This window comes from Equus przewalskii, chromosome 30 (assembly GCF_037783145.1).
Source record: "Equus przewalskii isolate Varuska chromosome 30, EquPr2, whole genome shotgun sequence".
In the NCBI taxonomy this organism is placed as follows: Eukaryota; Metazoa; Chordata; class Mammalia; order Perissodactyla; family Equidae; genus Equus; species Equus przewalskii.
Window position 1 is genome coordinate 21,950,105 of NC_091860.1, and position 26,406 is coordinate 21,976,510.

At 46.3% G+C, this 26,406-nt stretch overlaps 1 long non-coding RNA gene across 1 annotated transcript; it reads left to right on the forward strand.

Annotated features, from left to right (window-relative positions):
• Positions 1 to 151: 151 nt before the first annotated feature.
• On the forward strand, positions 152 to 24,381 carry LOC139080514 (uncharacterized). The gene is made up of 3 exons (XR_011535076.1): positions 152 to 270; positions 21,005 to 21,100; positions 23,743 to 24,381. It is a non-coding gene; the product is annotated as an uncharacterized lncRNA (long non-coding RNA).
• Positions 24,382 to 26,406: the final 2,025 nt, after the last annotated feature.

Sequence of the window (26,406 nt, forward strand, 5' to 3'; positions counted from 1 at the left end):
GTTTTGACTCTTTGATGCTTATGTTTCTTATAGGATTTTAAAAAAATAGACAGCTTTTTAAAGCTGGGAGACAGAGTGTATATATGTTTGTAAAATCAGGTATCAGAGTATTGTAGGGGAGGAAAAATGTTTTTTCCTTCTACCCTTCTAGGTTCTCCGGCCCTGTAAGTTGGATTGATGAAACACAGATTCACAGGAGACCAACAGAAGTTCATTAGCATGTGCATTGTGCATTCACATGGTACCCAGTGATGAGCCACTTGGAGGCAGGTAGACTTGGGGCCTACATAACTAACTTAGTAGGGAGAAGTGGGGAGAGAAAGACACTTGTGGAGAAGCAGGACTTTTTGGAAAAGAGAAGTGAGCCCTTGGGAGGGTAGATGGGAGACCTGATAGTTGTGACAGTGTCCGGGTGTGGGGCCCGAAGAGGAGATGAGAGCTAAACTGGGAGGGGATTTATGACAATTGAGGCCTGTCAGGAAGCTCTGCTTTTAGGCAGAGAAGGGATTTCAGAAACTCAAAAGCCTTCAGCTTGAAATTATTCTTAGGCCAGAGTGGCACATTTTGGGGTGGCATGTCCTAATGCCCCGCAGCATCGATGATCGAATGTTTCTGGAAAGAACAAAAAGAGCTCCAATCAATAGGGCATTTCTGGAGAAGAAGAGTAGATGTTTGCAGGATGCGATGTGATTGTTTTAACTTTTTTCGTTTTAGGAAGATTCTAATACGACATTTTCTGTCCTACTCAGTGTAACTGTAAAATTGAGTTTCATATTTGAAGCCTTTCACATCTCTCCCTCGGGGCCCATTTCATGCCAACACAAGACAGTACCTAGTCAGTGCTTTGCTGAGATCTCTTTTCTTTTCATTTTCATGATTAGAGAAAAAAATTCCATGTCCACAAATAGGGATTTATTCACTGAGGACCTGCAGTTTACTGTTCTGGAAATGTTCTCTCAGGTATCTTCTAGACTCACACCTTTATTTTAGTATGTGCTTGGTTGTGGGTTAACTTTATGGTTTTGCAGTCTGTTTTTTTGTTTTAATTGTCCTTTAATGGATTTTAAATGTCCATTTCTAATATAGATATTAATGCTTATTGACCAGGTGGTTTTAATAAGTCCAGCTTTACTTTTACATTGACCCAAGGTATTGAGAATAGGAAGAAAGGATTCCATTTAACATATATTGATAAATTGTACTTTGAGAAGGATTTTCAGTTATGCATAAATCTAAGTGTAACTGCCACCATTTTATAAATAAGAACACTGAGAAATATAGGAACAAATTTGAGATTTCGTAGGACGGATCATGACCTTTGCTGCTCTTTAGAATTATCTGGGGAACTTTTGAAAAATGTTTTCTTGGTTCCCCCCCTCAGCCACGTAAATCAGAATCTCTGGGGTGGAACCCGGGTAATTGTATTTTTTTTCCCCTTCAATCAGTTAAGCTCTCTTAAAAATAAAATCCAGGGCCAGCCCAGTGGCGCAGCGGTTAAGTGCACACGTTCTGCTTCAGCGGCCCAGGGTTCACCGGTTTGAATCTTGGGCACAGACGTGGCACCACTTGGCACGCCATGCTGTGGCAGGCATCCTACATATAAAGTAGAGAAAGATGGGCATGGATGTTAGCTCAGGGCCAGTCTCCCTCAGCAAAACGAGGAGGATTGGCAGATGTTAGCTCAGGGCTAGTCTTCCTCAAAAAATAAATAAATAAATAAAATAAAAATAAAATCCCTCTAAAGTTGATTATCTTATATTCCTACTATGAGCCTCCTCAAAAATTCTTAATAGATCAGTTCCATTCTTTAGAAACTCTCATTTCAAGTAAGTTAGGAAAAATTCCACTGGAAAGATTCGCATTACCTGCCGTCTCTATAAATTTGGATGGACTACTGTACAAAGTATAAGTGGCATAAAATGGAAGGTAGTGTGACCCTGTACTTTATCTCATTACTGCTTACAGTAGTTCTTCAAAATATGTAGAACCTTATTGAGTTCCATTTTCCTAGACAACTTCTGTCATTTTCCGTAAGTGACATGTTAACAAAAGGCCGAAGCTGTTTAAAAGCCTAAGTGCATCTTTCCCTCGTGAGGAGCTGAGAAAATGCTGCGTAGTCTGGTGGTTCACTTGACCATCAACATTTTAACTCGCTCCCACAGTGTCCTAGATGTCCTGGGGACTGTGCTAGGCTCCGCTGCAAGACAGGGGGCATGTTCTGTAATCCGTGTGTCAGTTCAATGTTGGAGATAGGCACAGTGATTCCTACAGGCGCGCGAAGGCCACAGCTCGAGAGGGTCAGGGGCGGCATGCGGGGAGCTGCCTCAGCCCAGCCCTGGAGGGTTAGTAGAGCAGACGGACAAAGGGAGGGGAAGGGGCGCTTTCCAGAGAGGGCATGGCATGAGCAGCTGCGGGGTCTGAGTGGGCAAGTCCACCGCTTTGATGGGTATGGTGTATGTGAGGTGGGGGTGGGGGTCCACACCACAGGAGACGAGGTCAGAGGTCAGGGAGGGCCTCCTGTGCCATTGAGCTGGAGGCTGCAGAGCCTCCGTGAGGGAACCAGCCTGGAGGAAGTTAGGAAGACTGCGGCAAGTGTTCTAAGAGCTGCTACAGAGCTTAAGGCCAGGGAAGAAGTTAGGAAGAAAAGGTGATTCACCTTAGAACTAATGACGAAGTAAAATTGGCAAGGCTTGATAATTGGTTGAATGTAATCATACAATAAGAAAAGCAGCTAACATTACTGAATGCTTACTATGTGTCTGGCATTGTGCTAAGCATTGTACCTGTATTAACTCATTCGATTCTCACAATGCAGTGTGTCCTACTATGATTCCCAGTTTATGGATGAGAAAACTAAGGCACAGACAGTTGCAGTAACATGCCCACACCTCAGAGGTGATAGAGCCACGACCTGGATCCAAGCGGGCTGGATCTAGAGCCTGTGCTTCCCTTCCCTCCCCAACTCTGACGATTTTAGGGAGGTAGAATTTACCTACCATAAAATGCACCCGTTTAAGTATGCACTTAAAGGACTTTTTAGTAAATTTACAAAGTTGTGCCACCATTACAACACCTTTTTAGAACATTTCCACCACCTCGAAAAGATCTCTTTTGCCGTTTACCATCAATTTCCATTCCCGCCCCCAGCCTCAGGCAACCACTAATCTACTTTCCACCTTTCTGATTTGCTTTCCTGGACATTTCATATAAATGGCATCAGATAATGTGTGTTCTTTGCATCTGGCTTCTTTCACACTTGGCGTCATGTTTCTGAGGTTCATCCATGACGTAGCCTGTATCCATGGTGACTTTCCTTTTTATCGCTGAGTAGTAGTCCATGGGATGGCTCTGCCACCTTTTGTTCATTCACACACCAGTTAAAGACGTTGGGCTGTTTCCCCATGCTGCTGTGACCATTGGGGTGCAAGTCTTTGTGTGGATGTGTTTTCTTTCCCCTTGGGTCTATATCTAGGAGTGCTATTGTGGGCTTTTATGCTAATAACTTTTTAAGAAACTGCCAAGGGTCTGCACCTCATTCCCACCAGCAGTGTATGAGGGTTCTGAGTTCTCCACATTTCGCTGACATTTGTTATTTTGTATTTTTTTATTATAGCCTTTCTAGTGGGTGTGAAGTGATATCGCATTGTGGCTTTGATTTGCATTTCTCTGATAGCTAATGATGTTGAGCATCTTTTCATATGCCTATGGGCCATTCATATATCTTCTTTAGCAAAATGTCTGTTCAGATCTTTTGCTCAGTTTTTAATTGGGTGGTTTTCTTATTTTTGAATAGTATGAGTTCTTAATGTATTCTGGATACAAGTCCTTTGTAAGACACATGATTTGCAAATATTTTCTCTCAGTCTGTGACTTGTCTTTTCAGTTTCGTAATGGTGTCTTTTGAAGTACAAATGTTTTTAATTTTAATGAAATCCAATTTATGAGTGTTTTCTTTATGGATCATGCTTTTAGTATTATATCTCTGCCTAACCCAGGGTCACAAAGGATTTTCTCCTGTATTTTATTCTAGAAGTTTTATAGTTTTGACTCTTACATATGGGTCTATGAGCCATTTTGAATTAATTTTTGTATATCTTGTGAAGTAAGGATCTAAATTATGTGGATATCCAGTGGTCTCAGCACCATGTGTTAAAAAGATTATGCTTTCCACAATTGAAATGCCTTGGTACCTCTGTTAAAAATCATGGACCATATATTTAAAGGTTTAAGTTTTCAAATCAGGAAGTGTACCTCCTCCAACTTTGTTCTTTTTCAAATTGTTTTGACTCTTTTGGGTCCTTTGCATTTCTATATAAATTTTAGGATCGGCTTGTCAGTTTCTGCAAAAAAAAAAAAATCCTGCTGCGATTTTGATAGTGTTGTTTTGAATCTATGGATCCATTTGGGAGGAATTACCATTTTAACATTGTTGACTCTTCCAATCCATAAACAGAGAATGTCCGTTTATTTTGGTCTTTAATTTCTCTCAGCAAGTTTTGTAGTTTTAGTATATGTCTTGCACTTTTATGTTAAAATTATTCCTGAGTATTTTATTTTTCTTGCTCTTGTGAAGAGAATTCTTTTCTTCAGAGCCTGTGTGCTTAAACATCACGTTGTACTGTTGAGGGCAGAGGATGGGTCAAGGTCGATTTCTGCAATTCCCAGGTTGGGAGGGAGTGTGGATAGTGGGGCTACCATCTGATAAAAAGAAGTCAGGAGGAGGAGCAGGTTTAGGTTTAATGAGAAAATGACCTCTTTTGACAGGTCGAATATGAGGAATTAGGGGATTGACAGATGGTGCTGTCGGACAGGCAGCTGGCAATTCCAGAGAGATTTGGGACTTGCCAGCACATAGGAGGTAAAGCCACGGGAGAGTACTTGCCGAGGGAGAAGATGAGCAAGCTAAGGAGGGGGAGAGCCCAGGGGATCACTGACGTTTCAGAGGTGCCAGAGGGAAAGGAGTGCATGAAGTAAGTACAGTCGTGGCCTAGTTCCGCCACATCTGGTTGAAGACTGAGCTTCAGATTCCGACTGACTCGAGTTTGAACTTTGCCTCAGTGGGCCAGCCACTGTTCTTGGTCCTGGTGAAATCGTGATGTAACAAGACAACAACCCCTGTCCTATGGAGCTTGTGCTCTGATCCACTTCCTCGTCTATAAAGTGAAGATTGTAGGATTTCTGTAGTATTCATGGGGCTGTGAGGATTAAATGAGTGAATTGGTGTGAAGTGTTCAGCACAGCGTCATCACACGGTGATCATTTGGAATGTTAGCCATGATCGTGTCACCACAGTGCTAGGTTTTAGTGACCAAGACGGTGTGGACCTTGACTTCCTGGAGCTGACAGTGTAGTGAGGAGGATGGAGATAAACAGTACAGTTACACAGGACGCACGAAAGGGAGAGCACGGAAGGCGACGCGAGGAGACGGTGCCCTGGCTGGAGGAGTGGGAGTTCCAGGAAGGAGGAAACGAGCAGCAGCGTCAAGTGCAGCAGGATGGGCCGGGGACATCCTGTAGGTTGCTGTCATCTGCTGTCGTTCCTAGAGCCACAGTCAGATGGCGGTGGTTGCAGGCACAAGTGGGATGGCCCTTACTGAATGGCAGCTGGAGGGTGGGGTGGGCGAGGGAGACGTGATTCAGACGTAGCGTATGTGCGAAAGATGGGGAGGTTAACTTCTCTTGTAAACGGGAATCAGCAATGAACTGCAGCCCCCAAAATGCTAAATCAGTCTTGAGTGAATTAATAAGCTCTGCCACAAATCCATGGTGTGACTTCGGGCAGGTCGCTGGGCCTCTCTGGGAACTGGGTTTTCTGATCTGTCAACTCTAGAGGTGGGAAGGGGACTTTGAAAAGGTTGTGCCCCAAACTCTTAAGGGGAGGCTGCCCTGACACGAGGCCTATTTGTCTGCCTTGTGCTAGCTACTGTGCCAAGTGCTTGGAGAACAAGGGTGGGCACAGGCCCAAGGGTCCCTGGTCTCCTGGAGTGGGGAAGGCGTAAATTAATTATGCAGTTCCCGACACAAATGAATACCCGCATTGTGGCAAGGACGAGGAGTGAGGAGGATCCGGTGCAGTTAGCACCTGTAACAGTGACACACACGAAGATGAAGCTCACAAGAAAAGATGTGGCTTGAATTGGACGTGCAGGGGAAGGAGCCATGATCATGAGCAGAGGGAACCGGCTCATAGCTGCCCCCATGGGGGATGGGGGATGGGGCAGCTCTCACAGTACAGCCGGGAGCAAAGGCAGCAGAGTAGCAAGTTCTGATACAAATGACTCAAGCTCTTACCCTGGAAACAATGTTGTTATCAACCGTTATCTGTACCCATGAATAAAGCTGTCAGTGGAGGCACCTCTGAAAAGGAAGGACTATGAGGGCCCTGGACATGTGCCCTCTGGAGGCCATCAAACCTGCACTGTAGTCTGAGTTCGCCACTTAGAGCAGTGTGACATTGGGCAAATCACATTCCCTTTCTGAGCCTCCCTTTCTCAGCTATGAAATGTGGACGTTAGAGCTAGAAGGGATAGTAGAGATGACCTAAGACAGTGGGTCTCAGCCGTGGCTGCAAATGAGAATCACTCGGGAAGCTGCCAAACCACTGATGCCCAGGCCGTCCCCTGGCCAACGAAGTCAGAATCTCGGGCTGGGCCGGGAAGTGGGGTTTGGTTTGGTTTTAAGTTAAACAGTATACAGTCCAACATTTCGTGACTCTATAATCCATCCCTTAGAACCTAACTGTGGAATGCAATTGAACAGGAATATACTGCAATCAGAGCCTTGGGCTTGAAACATGGGAAGCCACGAATGACCTGCCTCTGTTAACGAATGATGTGTTTTGACCACACAGCAAGAAGGGAGATGTCACTCTCTCCACCCCTATTTCTTTTGTCTTCTAGCTCCCATATCATTTTCCCATTACTATCTGGAAACCACCTTAAAATCCTATTGGGGGATTTTCGTTTAGAGGGTGTGACTGGTATCATGGAAAGACCACAGGCCTGAAAACAAACTTGGAGATGAGTATCAGCTCTCCCACTAACCTTGCTGGGCCTCAGTCTCCTGAGTAAAATTGGGAAAATGAGGCTTCCCTGCAAGGTTGCTCTGAAGAGTGACTGAGATACTGTGCATGTGGCACAGTGCCTGGGACTTAGCTGCTCGACGAATGTAAATGGGGAGGGCCAGGGCTCATATTCATATTCAAGAACCTTTATTTCCTTTTAGACTTGTAACCCCAAATGGAAGGCGGGCAAAGAATAGTAAAAGAAAATGTACAGATAGAGAAGTACAAAGCAGGGGCTGGGCCCGTGGCAGAGTGGTTAAGTCCAGCACGCTCCGCTTCAGCAGCCTGGGTGTGCAGGTTTGGATCCCAGGCGCGGACCTACACCACTCATCAAGCCGTGCTGTGGTGGCGACGCCCATACAAAACAGAGGAAGATTGGCCACAGATGTTAGCTCAGGGGAATCTTTCTTAAGCAAAAAAAGAGGAGGATGGGCAACAGATGTTAGAGCGCACCCTCCTCACCGAAAAAAAAAAAGTACAGGCAGTTAAACATATTCACAGATTCTACATCCCCAGTAATTAGAGAAATTGAAATGGAAACAGTGATTGGCAAAAAGAATGTTCATATCCTGTTCGAGGAAAATTACCTTCCAAAAATGTACCACCTACCGGTATCAGCATTTATATGTTGTATTCTTGGGTCCAGAAATACTGCTATAAACAGAAAGACAAGTGGAAAAAGAAACATGTACAAGGATGTTTGTTGCACCATTGTTTGTAATAGAGAAAAGTTGGAAATAACCTGAATATCCATCAACAGAGGATAGGATAAATTACGGCATAACCACATAAAAGAGTACTGTTCACCCGTTAAACGTGTGGAGGTAGCTTTATGTATATTGACATGGAAAGATGGCGGATTGATTGCTGAGTGTAAAATCTACAGAACAGTATTCACATAGCCCTCGGTGGGCTTTCCAGCTCCTCCTTGGCCTCAGACCAGCCTTGAAGCAGGACTCAGCGTTGCAGTGTTGAAGGTCACAGGTGGGATGGGGAAGGGTTTAGGATCCACAGGCTGTCAAGGAAGTTCTGTTTGCACAAAGACTTTGAAGCCTTTTAGGACAGACAGGGAAGAAGGTTTATGATGGGCAGGCACTCCGGATTAAGAAATAGCCGCCGTGAAATAAGCCAGGGAGGTGAGGAAGAGCAAAGAGCCCTAAGGGGGTGGGGTCCCAGGTAGGTAGGAATAGGAGGTGGGAAGGAAGCCACCTTCGCACTTGGCCCCTGGTTAGGTTTTAGCCAAGAATGAGTATGACAGGGCTTTGGGTGGAACTCAGCAAAAGCTGGTCCTCAATGCAGAGTGGAGGCCATTCCCTCCCCTTGGACCATCTTGTACCCCTTACTCTTCTTTCGGTTGGGGGAGGAAGGAAGGACAAGAAAATCAGAGAGGTTCCTGGGGACAGCCGCAAAAGACCGCGGGTGGTCCCAGGCCAGGAGCCCTGAGACCAGGGACACGAAATAGAAGCCACGCCCTGACTGGGTGAGGCTGGTGTGGCCTGGGGATGAAAGGGCGCTCTCTTATTTTTGTTACTGAAGCTGAAGGTCAAACTGATGCCCAGTGAATGAAAGTTAGAAAAGCAATAATAATAACTTTTTTGAAAGGCAGATATCTCAGAAAATGAAGACCGGGAAATATGGGCGAAGTCAGATGCCTCATTCTCTCTTCCTGCAGAAGAAGTCGATGTTGGACTAAAGGCTTCTCTTTAAAAGCCCATCTGGGAAGCTAACCTTTTCATCTCTGGCCGTCCCTGACCAGAAACAGTGGCAGGTGTTTACTGATACCAGAAAGGGGCGGGGGAGGTTTTACACCTGGGCTTGTCCCATCTTCGTAAAGTCACTGGGCGCTCCGTCAGTCTGGGATAGCCTATTGCTTTAGATTTCATATCAGTAAAACGTTCTCCAAGATCTGAGGCACTGTCAGAGTTGTCCATTTTTATTTTGTCAAATACGTTTATTTAAAGAAAAATATCTTAAATATTATAACACACTTGACAATGAAGAAAGAGCATAACCTCAGAAAAATGGACAGTCCTTTAAGCTGAATATAGTTACCCTTTTAAAAAATCCACTATATTGACCTTTTCGTAAAACCCCCTCCTTACAGGCTGGTGAAAACTCTGTCCGGCTCGGGCCTGGTGCTCGCATCAGCACTTCAAGGCCACCGAATTAGTGTTTGAAGACCAGATGATCTGATTAGATTATGTGGTTTGTAGAAAATTAAATTCTTTGGCCAAACCAGATGCTAAGCTTCTGTCCAGAATTGATATGCTATTAGAAGGCCTGGAAACTAATAAACGTACCATAACTATTAATTTATAGATAGGTTGTTGGCAAATAACCTCAGAGAGAGGATCCAGGCTTGAAACAGCTTTTGTGACACCAGATGGAGTGTGTGAGTTTAATCAGAGTCCTGGGAAGGGATCTGTAAGGTGTATTAAAAAACTCCACTGTCATCTATGAGTGAAGTCTGACATATACTGAGAAAAGTATAGGAAAGTAGAACCTAACTGAAGCCGATTCAAGAAACGATGACTCATGCAAGGATCTAGATGTTCTTTTAGGATGAAGTGTGTTGGTATGAAGCAGGGACAATTCACCTATCCAGAATCTGGTGACCTGGCAGTTTTACCTGAGGACAAAGAGGCCAGAAGCTACCCAGCCAACCAAGCAAATGTCCCACACTTCGAGTGGCCGAGCTGAACCTCTCAAGAACACCCCAAGTCCAGAAGGCTCACTTATGTCCCCAATGTCTCAAACCAGCAGTCCCTAAAGCTCTCCCCATTTTGTGACGGGCAGTTTACAGATGAAGAGCCGAGCCCAGAATGGCCCAGTGACTTGACCTTGGGCAAAGGACCCGATGTCACCTTTCTCCACTGCTGCCCCAACTGCAGCAGACTGTCAGCAAATGCACAGGTAGGAAGGTGAACCCCATGTGCACCCCCTGCCTGCAGTGGACAGACCTCAGCCTGAGAGGGAGAGAAGAGACTAGAAACCTGGTTACGTGTACAACCATCCAAACAATGAACCCAAGTGCAAATGTTCAAGAAAGGATTTTTGGGTCCACTTGATATGGGTGAAAAGAGCTCAAAATGTAAAGCTTAACTGCATGACTGTGTTGATTGGTCTGTGTGGTGATGTTCCCAGGTCACTCATCTGTTCATTCATGTTACACAGTGTTATCGGATGTCTGCTGGGTGCCCATGCATGTCCGTCAGAATAAAGTCACACTTTGCTACGTTCCCAATTAAAAAACCAAAAAACCCTAGTTGAAGTCTTCAGTAACACTTGCCTGGATTATTGTCATAACTTTCTACTCAACCTTACAATCTCAAATCGTACCTTTAAAGCCCAACTTGGATTATGTCATTTTCCTGCTTAAAAACCTTCAGTGGCTCCCCATGGCCATCAAATTAAATACCCGTTGCTCAGCCCGGCTGTCAAGGCTGTCCAGGACATATGCCATGAACTTCCTTCGCAGCAGGGGTTTCCTGTCTGTGCTTTCTGGGGCCCCCGGGCCTCCTTGGAAATGACTCGGACAGTGGATTTGGGAGTAGCAAAGTTGGGTGTTTGTGTGAAAATAAGTAAGGGGCTCTGCTGGCATAAGAGATCAGCAAAGAGCCACAGCTGGACTCTGAGCTTTGTGGGTTGCAGGTTTCAAGAGCTTGATCAATGTTCCAAACTCCAGGCCACCGTGCATTGGGGAGAGCACCTTCCACTGTACCCGTAAGGTACATCACCTACCAGGCAACATTACAAAGCAGGGTTTGCCTTTAGTGTCCCCCGCACCCTTCCTGTCTATTCTCTATAGCTCTGTACCCGCCTCCCATATCAAGACTCTTACCACCTGGCATCACTTGTCTTGCAAACCCCAGATCATGTTTATATTTAAATGAGGGTGTCAAATGTCAGTTACAGGTCTCTATCTAGTAGTTTGGATTTTTCGTAGACCTCGCTCTTCCTCCAGTTTCAAGTTACACAGAACTTTTTAGGGAAGGCTTCATTTTAACTGGAAGTTGGACTGTACCATCTACTACCCAGGTCCCTAATTCTTAAACTTTAAAGTGCATACAAATGACCTGGGGATCTTGATAAAATGCAGATTTGGTTTCGTAGATCTGCAGTTTGCTCTGAGACTCTCTACTCCTTATAAGCTCCCAGGTGATGGTGATGCTGCTCGACTGGGCACCACGCTGTGAGTAACAAGGATCGAGGCTGGCTTCCTTGATGAGCAGTCAGGAAGAAGCTCAAGTTCCCAAGCGCCAGCCCTCCGTCACACCCACACCAGACACCCAAGCAGCTTCCTGGGGCCACAGGCAGCTGCCAGTCGGGCTCATGAAGCACATGGAGGTTTGCCTCTGCAGAGCTACGGGCATAAATGAGATGGCTCTATGTCTTCATCCTCCAGTCTCTACAGAATTCGTTTGTTTCACAGGCCTAGACCCTTTGAAGGTGCTAGCCTGGCTGTTGGAGATGATGCTTCTCATCTCAGAAGGCAATTCAGCAAGTTCTTAAGGGAAAAGGGTAAACCTTTGGAGGTTTCCCGGAGAAGCTTCCAGCAAGTGGAGGGAGTGCCTGTGGACATTTTCTCCTTATCACATTGTTTCTCTTCCTATCACGCGTGCAGCTAGGCCAAACCATTTTAGCAGCGGTTCTCGGGTGGATGACACCCACTCCTCATTTACTTCCATGTGTGTGTTTCTACGGGAAAGGAGGATAATGAAATTTAGCTTAACCAAGCTGTAGGTTGGAAGTTATAACCCACCTAATTTCCTAATTAAGCTATCAATTAAGACTATGTCTATGCCACCTGCTATGCCTGGGCCTCGTGCCATGTGGTAGATGCCAACTCTGACAAACCCATCCCTACAGAACCCAGAGCTTCTGACACGTTTGTTTCCAGTAAATCTTTACTCATTGTCTCCTGCCTTCCCCCGTGGCTTTCTCCAAAAGTATTTTTTGAAGTCCACGTGGAGACAGGTTGCCCAACCCATTTGTCACGCATATGGGGTTACGGGATGTTGGACTTTGCCAGGTGACTTCATCTGGGCCTTTTGAGGGCTACAGCTTCCCCACAGAACATTTGTGTTGACATTTTGGTGCAGGAGCCAACCACCTTTCTTGCCTCAGAGTCCCTGAGCTTCACCCCAGGGAGAGGAATAAGGTATAGAGACCAGAGAGGAAGAGAAAATGGAGTCAAAGACACAGGGGAAACGAGTGCCTTCTGAAGGCAAGAGCCATTGCAAATTTACCTTTGTAACCTAGATGGATGTTCGCTAAGCATTTGTTGAATGAATAAATGAGTGAAAACAAGAAAAGCAAGAGGGAAAAAACTATCATATATGACACATGGGGTCACCACCAAATACCTTAGTTTCTTTCCTGTTTTCCCACCAATTACTCAAAATGCTCTTGACTTAAACACACTGGGGGCCTGTGGAGACGTCTATGATGTTGCCCCCCTGAGAAGGTGAAGAGTCACTCATTTCCTGGGGCTGTGGCAGGTTCTCGGCTGTAGAGCAGTCGACTCCTCCAGGTTGTGGAGCTCATGAGTCTGGTCCATAGCAGAGCCTGGACTAGAACCCATATCCTGTGACCCCTGACCCAACATGCTTTCTAATCTGTCAAGCTGTTGACGCATCCAGGAAATCAGTACCACCCATGTTTACCCCACTGTGAGCGAGCAGTGGTAGTGGATTAACTCAGAGACCTGCCACTGACCGTACTGAAGGGCCCCCCTAAGAACTAGGGTCCCAGGAAGACTTGACCTCTTCACCTTGGGCAAACGTCTTTATCCAAAGAGGTTAACTCTGCCCCCATTTATAAATGAGGATGACGCCTAAGATTTGCAGAGGTGGGAGCCACTTGCTAAGGGTGACTCCACTGTCCCCGTACCAAATGAAAGATGAAGGGGAAAGGTACGCAGGGGGTGCCATACTTCCCTTCCCGCTGAGGAAGTACAAATGGTCTCTCCATGGTAGTGTAGAAACCAAGCAAGGGTCCGCACATGATTAGCTTGGATTTTTTTCTAGGTCCTTTGAGGCAAAGAGGTAGTGCACTGAATTCCCTTCCCTCCCTCCTTCCCTTCCGCCAGTGAACAGTGACTGAGCATTTGCCTGCATTGGGCACTGGGAACACAGCAGTGTGCAACGCACCCCACACCCTCATGGAGCTGACATTCCGGTGGGAAAACCAACAAGGCAAAGTCGATACATAGCAGGGGAGCTGGAGAGGAGGGCTGCGGGAAAAATTAGAGCATGGGGGAGGGAGAGAGAGTGTGGGGAGGGGTTGCGATTTTAATTAGGATGGTCAGTGAAGACCTCCTGGAGAAGTCAACCTTTGAGAATGGACTGGAAGGAGGTGAGGGAGCAAGCAAGATATCCGGAGAAGAATCTCAGACAGAAGGAATAGCAATTTTCTGAGGCAGGAGTGTGCTTGAAGACAACAGGAAGGCCAACGACGGAAACCATTGGAGGATTCTGAGCAAAGAAGTTGATGTGACTTCTGTTTAAACACAATTCTCCTGGCTGCTGGTTGACAACCAGTCACGGGGGTGTGGAGGGCGGAGGGCAGCGGGCAGAGGACTTGGCGCATCTTGGCTGTAAACTGAAGGGAAGTGATGAGAGCTCGGACAGGGTCAGAGAAGTGAGGGGTGAGAAGTGGTCCCTTCTGAATCTATTTTGAATATGAAACAAAAAGCTCTGAGTTGGGTGTGGGATGTGAGAGAAGGAAAGGAGACAGGGACAGCTCCAGGTTTTGGGTTTTTTTTTTTTTAGCTGAGTAACTCAAAGGATGACGTGCCGTCAACTGGAGTGGGGGAAATGGAGGAGGAGCAGAGGGGCTGTGAAGAGCTCAGCACTGGGCATATGAAACTTGCAATAAAATGTAATAAGAATAAGCAGAGCCTACATTTATTGAGCTCTTCCTGTATGTCAGGCCCTGGGCGAAGCATCTTATATATGTTGTTCCATTTAATCCTCACAACAGCACTATTGCTTTCCCTATTTTAGAGATAAGAAAATTGGTAGTGGTGCCCATTCACAGCCTTACAAGACCTCATGCAACAAAAAATAAATCTGCCCAGTTTAATTTTTCTGTCCTGACCGCACAATGTCCTGGCTGGTATGGGCTCATCACGGCGTCAATGAAGATATGAGTTTTCTCCTGGCTCCTACTGAAGGGTGAGGGATTATCAGCTTTGTTCTGCTCCTGGAGCCTCATGGACGCCCCATGAACACACGAGTGAGTGAGAGAGCGGGCGTGTGGAACCGGTCGGCGCCAGCCACACGCCTGCAGCTGGCAGTGCTGCTCTCCTGCGAGGGGCGAAGCAAGGACTGTGGCCTCGGGCTGTGTCCAGGAATGGGGTATGTCCATCTGCCAGGCACATGGTAGGGAGGGCTGAGCCGGACAACCCAGGAGAACGGAGTGTTCAAGCTTAGCAACCAAGTGGCCAACTGGGCTTCATAACTAGAAGCCTCCAAAATAGAAAACAGGAGTCAGCACGTGGGAAAAAGGTGTGAGCAGCGTGAAGCAAGGTGTGAATGTGGGGGGTGGGGTGGGTCGTTCAAGGCTACGGCTGTGAGAGCAGGTGTCCTTCGTATGGGACCCTTACTAGCTGGAAAATTCTTCAACAGCCCAACGGTGTGTGCTGAGAAAAAGAGAAGTACAAAGGGCTCCAGTTGTACCCCATTTAAGAAGTATATTAGTTATCTATTGCTGAGTAACAAATCACCCCAAAACTTAGCGGCTTAAAACAGCTGTGATAATTTATTACCTGTCACAGTCCAGGGGCAGCTGGGGACATCTCAAAGGCTTCTTCACTCCCACGTGTGGCACCTGGGCTGGAACAGCTGGAGCTCCTCGCCCTCGGGCACTTCTCTCTGTGTCGTCTCTGCTCGTGGTCTTTCCAGCTTGGTGTCTTCAGCAGAGGAACCCTTCCTACCTGGCAGCTCAGGGGTCCAAAGCTGTGTGGCCCCAGAGAGAGAGACAAGCAGGAGGAAGCTGCACCCCTTTCCTGACCCAGGCTCGGGGGACGGGCAGCCATCCCTCCTGCTACAATCTGTCAGGAGCAGGTGCCCACAGCTGGCCCTTATTCACCAAAAGGGGATCAGGCTACACCTTTTTCTGGGCAGTGTATCCAAGAATTTGCTGGATGTTTTATAACCACACAGAAGCCTGTGACATAGTCTGGGGACCTCCTAATTATACCCCGTGTCAATGGAAAGTCTCTTGGTGGCTGGCAATAATTGTTGGCCCTGTGGGGGGATGCTGTGACATGGAGAGAAGTAGCTGAATTTTCTGAGACTAAGTATTATGTCTATGTGGTCACCAGGAAAACCCCCAGGCCTGGAAACATTTTTCCTGTGACTCAGGAGGGCGTGTATCAGAGTATATAAAGTAGTAATCCCACGGGGATGTAAAATAGTATTGAAAAGGCAGGAAATAGTAAGGCGATTGAACAGTAGACAAGAAAGCAGAGGCATTGAGTTTGATGTGCCTTTGATTTGTGACACAAGAGCAGAAATCCTACGTCTTTGAAAGACAGTAGTATTCCAGACTGACTGGAGTAGCCAGTTGCCTCCATGTCTGTTAAAACCAATAGCGAGCCGAGTCCTGGCACAGCCCGCCCTCTCTCTCTATTGACCCCAGTGTCCATGGCATTTGGGGTCCCGTGCATGGAAATTGGGCTATAGATAATTGTTTTGTTAGAGGGTCATGGGGCGCCTTGGTGAATTCAAATGTACTTCAAGCAGTACATTCTAAAGCCTCCTGTAAGGACATTGACTGCACCGTGGGATGTTTGCCTGACACCAGCTAATTAGGAAAACCCATTCTGGGCCTGGCATGGGTTAGCCCAGGGAAGGATAACTGGTGTCACTGTGGCTGGTGTGCTGGAGTCTCCCATTATAACTCGTGGTCTCCTTACACTTGATTGAGTTTATTCCACACACAGACTTTCGCTAAAGGCCACCATGTCCCAGCGTGCTAGGCAAGTGCCAAAATGTAGTGGCACTAACAGCTGGAGGTCTTCTCTGCTGTGGCTACACAATTAAAGAGGAGCCTGAGTTTCACCGGAGGCAATTCCTTGGGCCGTTTGGCGAGGTCTGCAGATGGGTCCCGGCACCTCTGTTGCAGGGTCAAGTTGGGTTGGTGAAGACTCACTGGCACTGGGGCTGTTTCCACTTTGGGTCAAGCATTATGGCCCGACTTCTCCCAGGCTGGCCAGGGTCCTGTGAGGTTAGACCCCAGGCGAGCAGTTCTGAGCATGTGATGGGTGGAATGTGGTTTGGCCAAGGTTGCAAGTGTTCTGCAAAAATAAATGAATAAGCAAATAAATAAAAAGAGAGAGAAACAGAGAGTAAGCAAATAAATTTGGAAAACTGAATTCAATAAAAGTAAGTTGTTTTTTGCTTTTTTTACAAAAAACAGGATTTCTCAGAGCCTTTACTATACAACCATGCATTGTGAATGACCAAAAGGATATGTAGCATTTTCTATACTTTATTTGACTGTGGGAACCATTTTCTTGTGATTGCCTCTGGGTGACTCAGTATTCCAGTGACAACTTGGGGATGTGCTGTCCTAGACCTAAGCTACTTAAAGTGTGACCCCTGGATTGGTAGGCTGCAGAAATTGAGAGTGTAGGGGAGGAAGACATTTCCTCTACCAGCTCTGGGTCCTTCTGGCCAGAAAACAAATGAAATTCACATGAGACAGAATAACAGGAGAAAGTTAAACAAAGCTTTATAACATGTCTACATGGGAGAGGCTCAGGCAAACTAAGCAACTTACGAAAAGGGCAGAAGTTCTCATCTTAAATACCACCCTCAGCTAAAGACAAAGGAGGATGTTGGGGGTGGGGGGAGTCAGTTAGGGGAGGTTACCAGACAAGTACAGTAAACAAGAGTCAGGTTATTATGCAGACTTGAGTCCTCGCCTTCTGCATTGATAAGAGTTTCTAGAGATAAGGTCATCCCCCTTCTTCCTGGTACAGAGAGGGGGACACAATTACAGATGGAGATTTCCTTTACAAATGTAAATGTCTCTTAACAGAGGGTAAGGAAATTCTACTTTTCAGAGTTTCTTTCCTGTCTGCAGTTTTTAAAAGTAACCGGCCCAAAATAATCCTCATGCCAAAGAGACATATCTTGGGGTGGCCAATTCCAGTCCCCCACAATAGTAAGCAGTTAGAAACTTTTATAGCAATTGGATAGAGTAATTTTTATGTCTGTTGAGCCTAATAACAAAGTCGTGGGGTTTATATTTTGTGTTTCATTGTTGTATTAATTTCATGTTCTTAGTAATTAATTTTCTTGATGCTTTGCACAAAATATCCATCTGCGTGCAGCACACTGAAATTTTTAAGAAACAGTCCTTCCCCTCATACTTTGAGAGTGTCCCAGCTAACATCAAACCCCACATCAGATCTTTCTAGCATCAGATCAAGAGCACAAAGATCATCCCAGACGGACTGCTGACGGCCTTCCAGCATCCCCACCCCACACAGGGCAGCCGGCCCTGCCTGTTATCATTTCTTCCGGCACCTGTAATTTTCTAGTCGGAGTGCAGAGTCTCAGACCCAGGTGTCCCCAGTGGTCCATCCACTCCTTGGTCCGGAACGAGGAGCCACAGGATGCCACCTTGTCCAAAGAGAAGTTCAGGAGGAGAAAGAAGGCGACAGCCGTCACCCGGCACCATCCACCCGCCACGTGCAGCCACGCTCACGTGTCAGTCTCCCTCTGCCCTTGAGAATATGCTGACAGCTCTTTGAAAGCTTAAGAAAGTATGACAGGCTTTCAGGAATGGTGACGTCCCACCAGGGGACAGAGGCGTGGGAGGATTTAAGCAGCTCCCGCCACACAATGCTTGGCTTTTGTTCTCCTAATTGCACTGGTCATGTGAGGTTCCCCCCACCCAGCTTTCTGAAGTGTTCTCCAATAGAGGACTTCAGTCTTTTAGAAACAGTAATTTGTCTAACAATGGCAATTGCTTTAATTGGTAGATCCTTCTCGCCCACCTCCTCTTAGGACGTGAGTCATGTTCTGATCTATTGCGTTTCTCCAAATCAACGAGCATTATTTCCTCTTTATACCTATTAATGGGCATTGTAGGAGGGGAGTCAAAAAGCCTCCAAAAGTCACTACTTTTCAGTCTATTATAATTACAAGTAATTTTTCTTTGTTTCCAGGTAATGGTAGATAATCAGCTTTATGTATAGAAAATATGCCCATTGTGTGTGGCTGGGCTCCCCACGAAGGCCTTTTACAGAGATTAGAATCCTCACCTTCACCGCCCCACTGGCCCCCACCTCCTCACACAAGCCTTCTGCTCCCCGCACAATGGATGTGACGCTCACGTTTCTGAGGGCCTCGTGTTGATATTAAGTGACAGTAGTTACCCCTGCACAGAGCCCTTTGGCCCCAAATAGCCACATTCTTTAGATTGGTTCTTTGAACTGCTTGACATGCCCCAGGAAGTAGGTAAAATATCATAGCCTTCACTTTGTGTGTGAAGGGGGCCACACTGAAGGAACCACACGGCCATGGTGGGGCTCAAGGTGAAACGAGGTGGAACCTGCAAGGACCAGCCTTCCCTCACAGCCCATCCGCATGACCTCCTCATCTTAAATTCCTTTGTATGATTTGGGGGAGAAACAGGCAAACTCTGCTTCTTAGAATTCTATTCTATGTTAAGTTTGATCTCCTGGTCAGTGTTGGGTGAAATTGCAGTGAAACATATCCATCTCAGATATCCAGACAACAGGGAAACTGGGAACCAATGAACTTCACCTCTAAAGCTCCTCCGGAGTGTGATGAGCAAAAGCAAGTAATTTGTATGCTGTAGTTCTCATCCACTTATGTTTCCGTGTTCTTCCTTTGCCCCTTGTCCATCTGTTAGGAAGATAAAAAAATAAATGTTTCCTCCACAATTTCCTTCCTTCCTATCTATCATCTATCTATGAATTATCTATCTGTTTTTCTATCCATCTTGTATCTATCTACCTATCCATCCATCATTAACTCTATCTATCCATTGTTATCTAGTTTTCTATCCATCCTATACCTATATCTATCTATCTGCCTATCTGCCTATCTATCTATCTATCTGTCTGTCTATCTATCTATCTATCCATCCATCCATCAACTCTATCTATCCATCATTAGCTACCTATCTTTTTTCTATCCATCCTATACCTATATCTATATCTATCTACCTACCTACCTATCTATCTATCTATCGATCGATCTATCTATCTTTCTATCTATCTATACATTGTAGGGAGGAAAAATTCTCCTCTACTCTTGTTAGGTCTTCGATTGGGTCTAAAAATTAAACGGATAAAGACAGATTAGAAGGAGAAAAGCATACAAATTTTTATTACATTTTTGCATGTACATGAGAGTCTTCTCAAGAGAGTGAAGACCTGAAGAAGTGACCAGAACAGAAAGCTTTTATCCATTTTAGATAAAGAAGCAATGCATTTGTGAGGAATTGACAAGACAAAGGGATTTGGACTGGGGTAGTAAATCGTGAAGAAGTAACTAGAAAGATAAGGGCTAGTTTAACAAGATTTGCTTGTACAGATCTTTCGGCCCCAAATTCCTGTCTCTGGTGATAAGAATGTCTCCCTTCCTCCTGGTACAGGCAGGGCTCCTTTCACATGGGAGTTTGTCTCCTGCTCTCAGGAAGAAAAAGGAGAATCAAAGTGTCCTTCTTACACCTGCTGTTTCTCGAGTGCCTTTAACTCAAAATAATCAATATGCCGGAGCAGCATATTTTGAGGTGCTGCGTTCTGAACTTCACCACCCATCCTATACTCGTATCTCTATCTACTCATCATCTATCTATCCTCTGTCTACCTGCCTGTCCATCCATCCATCCAATACCTATATCTTTATCTGCCTGCCTATCTGTCTTATCCATCATCCATCATCTGTCTCGTTCATCGCTCATGTCCAGGTCTTACAGGTGTGTGACCACCAATTAAACCACACTTCATCTTTCCATGAATTTCCCAGCTGCTCGTTAATCTTATCAATTGTTCATCTTGGGTCCCCTCCCTGCCCAGGGTCTCGGTCCTCCTGTGGCCTCACAGGGGTCTGATTTGGGCATTGTGGTGTCTCATACATGTTCTATCATTGAGTCGGAGTTCCTCTCCCTCAGGCTCCTGTCCTTCACAGCACACCAGCTTTGGCACTGGGCGCTGCATTTCCAGTAGAGAACAGGCTTTTCCCTGAAATTCCTCCACCATGACAGAAACCAGCCTGTGCTGATGAGCTGGGGAGAAAGAAGGAGGAGCAGTAGAGGCAACTGATAAGCCTATAGGACGTGGCTACCCTTCGAGCCTCTAGGCGGCTCTGTCCTTGGGGTCATATATGGGGCTCCCCCACCTGGCCTTGAGGTGGCCCTCATAGGAAGGAAAGGCCAGCCCGTCTCCTGGGAGCGTTTTGTGCATGTCACTGATTCGGGACCAGCCCAGCTGCTTGGAGGTCCAGACAGAGCAGCCTCCTCTCCAGTCAGAGGCTGGCCTCCCTAATCCTTCCTCCCTGACTCAAGACCAGCCTCTCCCCAGGATGACTGGCAACGGAGATGGCCCCTGTGTTCAAGGGATACCCCCCTTCGCCTCAGGAGTGCTCCCTTGCCTTTTGGTCCCTGACAAGCCTGGTCCATCAGAACGTGGTTGTCCAACACGAGCACTCACTGGGCCTCAGCCTTAAAAAATAAGCTTAGGGCCACAGCATTCTCTAAGGCGGAGAGACAGCAAGCCCCACCCAGGCTGCCTGCTCTGGACTTCCTTCCTTCCCTGTGGCAGAATTCTCCAACCCAGGCCTGGCCTCCTGCAGACGCACCTCACCGCAGGCCACAGGTATAGCCCCTGCAAACTCATTCCAAGAAAAGAAACACTCGTCAGCCCCTAGCCCGCCAATTAATTTTTTTTTGCAGAGAAAGTTCTGACTGTGCCATCTACTCTGCACAGAATATGGAGCTTCTCAGCCTCAGACATCCGTGTTCAGGCCAATGGACTCAACCAGAAGCAAGGTGAGTATCTGCTTTCTACTTAGAAATGGATTCATTTCATGGTTCTTCCCAAAACAAAGAAGTTGCCCCAAAAGTGAATTCAGATTTCTCCTTTTTATTAAGTAAATTCTGCTTGCATGTTTTAAACGATTTAAAAAAGGTAACAAAGCAAAGAAAACCCCCAAATCCTTAGTTAGGGCCTGGGGTTCTATGTGGGCATCCTGTTTGTCTTCTTCCCCATCCACCCATGCTTCCTCCTACCTCTCTGTCAGCTCACAACTCATCCACCTTCCAAGGCTGCCTTGAGACAGCCTTTGCATAGTACCAGGTTGTTTCCCTTTGAGAGCTCTCTGACCCCATGCTCGATTCCGGCCATATTGGCCCTCTTCGCCTGTTCGTCTCTGTCCGCTCTGAGCAGGGCGGAAGGAGGCCATGTTGCACATCCGGTTTTAGCCGGGACGGCAATAGCAGCCCCGACCCCCTGTCCTTGGAAGCAGTTTCTCAGGCGGGAGGGCTCCTGGTTCACGTATGCTCATTAAGGAAAAGTATTTCAAACTTGGAAATGAAGAAAAAAGGTGGATGGCTTGTCATTTCAGTGTCAAAATGGGCCTTGTTTGATAGATCTGCCCAAGGGTTATTTAATTATCTAAGGCAGTAGTTCTCAACCGTGGGGCCCCCAGGGAACATTTGCAATGACTGGAGACATTTTTGATTGACATGACTGGTGGGGAGAAGCGGGATGCTACGGTCAACCAGTGGAGAAAGGCCTGGGATGCTGCTAAACTGGCCACAAAGCACAGACTAGCCCCTCACAGCAAAGAATTATTCCACTCCCTGCTTTCTGTTGATTAAAGGTCCCAGACTGATAGAGATGAAAATAATTTCTGTCTGGGAGAAAAGATAACCCCAAAGGTTGCCGTTTATTGCTCTGTAGGACATTAGCCAGTTTTGTATTATTTTATATTAACCTAGCACTCACATTCTAACAGTCCTTCATTAAATTGCCTATAAACATCAATTTCCTCAAATGCTCTTGGAACCATGTTACTATTTCCATCATAATTTAATGAATTGAATGAAATATTTGACATGTGTTCATTTCAGTTCCGTAATAGTTATCTATTGCTGGGTAACAAATTACCCCAAAACTTAGTGGCTTAAACCAATAGTAAACATTTATTGTTTTCCATCGTTTCTGTGGGACAGGAATCCAAGAACATTTTAGTAGAATTATCTAGCTCGGGTTCTGTCATGAGGTTGCAGTCAACATGTCAGCCAGGGCTACAGCCCTCTGAAGGAAACTGGAGGACCCACTGCCCAAGACAGCTCATTTACATGGTTGGCCAGTCAATGCTCGCTGTTGGCAGAGGCCTCAGTTCTTCACCATGTGGGCCTCTCCATTGACCTGTCTGAGTTTGCTCATGACATGGCAGCTGGCTTCTCCCAGAGCAAGTGATCCAAGAAAGAATAAGGGGAAGCCACCATGTCTGCCAAGATGTAGCCTTAGAAATCACCTTCTTCGGTTCTTTGGTATCCCATTGGTTACATGGGTCAGTCCTATTCAGTGTGGGAAGGAACAACACAAGGGTGAGAATTCCAGAAGGCAGGGATCACTAGGGGCCATCTTGGAGGCTGGCTACCACAATCCTCCCCTTGCCCCCCAATGATTCACGTCCTTTCCACACACAAAATGTGCTCAGCCTCTCCCAAGGCCCCCCCAAGTCTCTTCCCAATATAGTATGAGTTTAAAGTGCAGAATCTCATTATCCAAACCAGGTCCATATATTGATGCGGCTCTTTGGGTGTGGTTCCTTGAGTCCTCAAATCCACTTCTTTTGGATCTGAAATTTGTGAACTAAAGAGACAAGTTATCTGCCCCCTTCCCTCACCCAACAATGTAGAATGATAGGACAAGCACAGAATAAGTGCTATAGACCCCCCTGTTCAACAGAGTGGAAAGGGGGGATGCACAGAAGTCACTGGTTCACAGCAATTCTGAAATCCACTAGGGTACAAATCGACAGTTCCTGGGAATAATTTTCCATTGCTCTTGGCTTCATTCTGTGGGCTTTTGTTTCCACCCTCTAAATTGTCCTTCCTTTTCCTGTGTTTGTATAGTTTTCTCAGCATGAGAAAAGAGAGTAGAGAGTAGAGAGAGTGCAAAGGCATCTTTTCTATTTGTACTGTCTGTCCCTTCCAGTCCGAGCTGTCAATGTTCGCTCTAATACAATTCTCTTAAGAACTTTGTAGGTGCCCTGTGAATCTTATTGGGGCTCACTCCACTAGAAAAGTAGCTTCACCTGAAAATATCTTCATTAGAAGTCCTTTTCTACCTTGGTCTTCTGCTGAGAAGGCTGAGGGACAATGTTCTTAAGGTTCTCAGAAGCCCTATTGTTTGAACAGTTCTCTGAAACACTGCCTTTTATCTTCCTGAGATCTGATCAACGAGTTTTACAGTCTGTTATCGACTGATTTGTGTCCCCCTCCAAATTCATATGTTAAAGCTCTAACCCCCAAGGGGATGGATTTGGAGAGAAGGCCTTCAGGAAGGTAATTAGGTTAAATGATATCAGAAGAGTGGGACTCTAGTCCAATAGGGCTGGTGTCTTTATAGGAAGAGGAGGAGACACCAGAGCCCTCTCTTTCTCTTTGTGCACGTGCAGAGGAAAGGCATGCGAGGACACAGGGAGAAGGCGGGCATCTACAAGCCAGGAGGAGAGGTCTCACCAGAAACCAACCCTGCCGACACCTTCATCTTGGACTTCTAACCTCTAGAACTGTGAGAAAGCAAATGTCTATTGTTTGAGCCCCTTCGTCTGTGGTATTTGTTATCTGGTATGGCAGCTCAGGCAGACCAAGACCAGTCTCACTCTTGGAGTCATCTCTAGACCAGATTTTCCTGACAGTACTGCATACTTGATTTTTCCCGGGAGCCCTTTCTTCATTGTAATATCATTTGCCCTCTGGAGAGGTTGAGAACTTTCAAAACCAGGAGGTTCTGGCTTCCTTTTGTTTAACAGTCCTTCCTCCAGCTCGTCTCCCCCGTCTTGTCTTTTACCAGAAGCAGCAAGAAGAAATTAGATGGCACCTTCAACGCTCTGCTGGGATCATCTCCTTAGCGATCATCCTGTGGGGAGGGTACATTTTCTACTTTCCACGTTATTTCAGGCAACAGGGCTGGCAAACTTTCTGCCACTACCGCATAACTGTTTCCAATAAGATTTTTCCTTTTCCCTTAAGCCCTTACCTGAGGCCTCCTCAAAGACAATGATGATCCTATAAACAGTTTTCTAAGGTTCTTCAAGATTTTGTTGATGTTTTCCTCAAAGTCCTTCCTGCTTCTGCTCACTACCATGTTCCAAAGCGATAAGGAAACTTTCCTCTAATATCCCCAAACTTATCTGGGAACTTCCACACCAAGAGACAAGGACTCTTCTCAGAAAACCCCTCCCACTCTCTCCCTGCAAACCTTCCTTCCCCTCCATCCCGCATCTTTTTATTTCTTCTCTCTCTCTCTCTTCCTGTCTCTCTTTTCATGGGGGGAGAGGGTATGTGATTAGTTTCTCAAACTTTAGCCTTCTTGTCTTACAGAGATCACAGCTCTTAGACTTTTGGCCATGATTTGAAGTCCCTGGAGGTGTATGTCTAATGTGGACGAGGTGGGGAACCCTGACTAGCAGGAGTGCAGGAGCATTCGCGCCATCGAACGCGTCACGCCATCATTTACAGCCTAATCATGCCATGTATCATTCTAGGCACTGTTCTGTTTCATTCCTTCAGAGCCTCATGGAGCAGACCTACTGATGAGAACATGGAAGGTCCTGTAGTTCTCTCAAGGTCACATGGCTTGTGGCATTGCCAAGCTTTGAAAGTCTTTCTGTGAAGCCATGACATTTCTACCGCATCAGCAGCAGATTGTTTAAGGGGACCCCAGAGTGTCTGATGAATGAATAAATGAGTGGATCCCTTGAGATTGGCTCTGCCACATCCCAGGTTTTATGGTGGAAATGCCAGGGGGATTCTGTTAGATGGGTATAAATGCACACTGCTGTCCTCTGCAGGCGTTTATGACAAAAGTCAGCTCAACACCAGTGTCTGATTAAGGCCCCTCCGGTTGACCAGATGTGTCCTGGGGGAGGCACACAGGGATCAACTCAGGTGTCCCATCTCTGTTCCCATCGGAATCTGAGTCCACTTGTTTTCAAGGAGGCTGCAACATCCCAGACCAGTGGCTACTGCCACTGCAGCCACCATCCCTCCACTCCATCACGCAGCCCCTTTGAGTCCCAAGGCCTGAGCCATTTTTGCGCATGACAGTCAGAGAGGGCCAGCACCGCCCCATCATGACCCCTGCTAGAAACAGCTTCCTCCTCCTCCTGTCCACAAGAGGGAGCAATACTTGCTCCCCTCACCAGTCCCTGAGAGCAGCCTCTCAGAGACATGACACGGAGACATGACATAACCTGCTCAGAATCTGGGAGAGTTTTGATAATTTGGAAGGGGTGTAATGGGCTTTGGAGTTGTCCAGATCTTGGCTCGCTGTGTGACTTTGGGCAGGTGACTTAACATCTCTGAGCCTCCACATCCTCATCCACAGAATGGGCTGCCAACCTCCTAGGGGTGTTGTGAGAGTTAAATAGAAAGTATTTGATGCCATGTTGGACAAACTGGAGGTGTTCAAAAATTTAAATTTCCTTGTTTAGGAATGAGGAAGGAGGTTTTTATTTGGGGAAAAGTGGAGTTTACAAGTCTGAAAAAAATTAGATAGCTTGTCTCTATTAGCTCAAGGTAGAAAAAGATATTGCAGGATCTCTGAACTTCTGTGCCTCCCCCACCTCAGAGAACAATCAGAGCCCCTCCTGTCTCCATCAGGTGGTCTTCAGGCCATGTTGCTTGCTTGGTCCCTATGATGGACTGAAGGTTTGTGTGCCCCCACAATTCATATGTTGAAATCCCAAACCCCAAGGTGATGGTATTAGGAGGTGGGGCCTTTGGGAGGTGATGAGGTCATGAGGGTGGAGCCCCCATGATGGGCTTAGTGCTCTTATAAAGAGACCCCAGAGAGCTCCCTCGCCCCTTCTGCCATGTGAAGGCACAGTGAAAGCCAGGAAAAGGTGCCTCACCAGACCCAGAATCACATGGACAGTGTTCACATGGCTAATTTGAACCCAGATCAAATCAGAGGTTTCCTGACCCCAAATTCCTGTGATTTAGAAGCAGCTGCAGACTTCATTGTTATTTTTGGAAAGGCGACATTTAATTTATTGTCTCTGTGCCTCAGTTTCTTTCCCTGGATGGTGAAGGGTTAGAACTGTCCTCAAACAGAT